This window comes from Musca domestica, unplaced genomic scaffold (assembly GCF_030504385.1).
Source record: "Musca domestica strain aabys unplaced genomic scaffold, Musca_domestica.polishedcontigs.V.1.1 19, whole genome shotgun sequence".
In the NCBI taxonomy this organism is placed as follows: Eukaryota; Metazoa; Arthropoda; class Insecta; order Diptera; family Muscidae; genus Musca; species Musca domestica.
Window position 1 is genome coordinate 4,903,188 of NW_026712245.1, and position 879 is coordinate 4,904,066.

Here is an 879-nt window from a genome sequence, read left to right on the forward strand (position 1 = left end):
TGTTTCCGCCCGGGATTGAACCGGGGGCCTTCCGCGTGTTAGGCGGATGTGATAACCACTACACCACGGAAACATGTACTGGACTGCTGATATACATATTCCAATTCGTTGACAAACTATTTATTTAAAATATTTTATTTGGGGCCATGCCCTACATAGGCTTGCCTAACAACACAACAGACAAGCAAAGCAGAAGCACAGCACAGCACAGTTCGCTCTATAAATAGTTGTTCATATATTTAGTTATTTTAAATTCCCATCGTCTCAACAGGTCTGCCGATTGTTGTTGCTGTTACACTGCGGTCTTATCAATTTTTTTAGTTGTCGTCAGTTTATTTCAAGTTTGTGTGTGCATGCGATAATTATTTGTACCTATAAAAAATAAAAAAACTAAATCTCGCCTTCACTTTCAGTTTTAAATTGACGACAAATGGAGACAACAACAAAAATAACAATTATTTTAAAAACCATAACCACTTGAATGAATGACATATCAATCGCTTGTCATTTGCAATTCAGTTTTCTGAGGGGCGATAATATTAAACCACTTGAAAATATCGGTGTGTGTTTGTATCATTTTAAATACTTATAAGTTTATTTTAATACATTTCATTTAATAATCGAAAAAATTGCTCAATAAATGCTAATATATGCCAATAGAAGATGGAATAAAAATAACTTTACGACAGCCATAAATGTCGGTCATAAATTGTTTTTGTTTTTATTTTTTATAAATAACCAGCCCACGCCATTGATGGACGATAGTTTTAAGGGCCAAAGACATATGTCTGAGAAATCAATAAATCAAAGAAATTAATGTGATGTCCATACCACAGCATATGTAGTCAAATTTATTAATCAAATGTCTCTGCTGCGATA

At 33.7% G+C, this 879-nt stretch overlaps 1 non-coding gene across 1 annotated transcript; it reads right to left on the bottom strand.

Annotated features, from left to right (window-relative positions):
* Window positions 1-73, bottom strand: TRNAV-AAC (transfer RNA valine (anticodon AAC)). The gene has a single exon. It is a non-coding gene; the product is annotated as a tRNA-Val (tRNA).
* Between the last annotated feature and the right edge of the window lie 806 nt (window positions 74-879).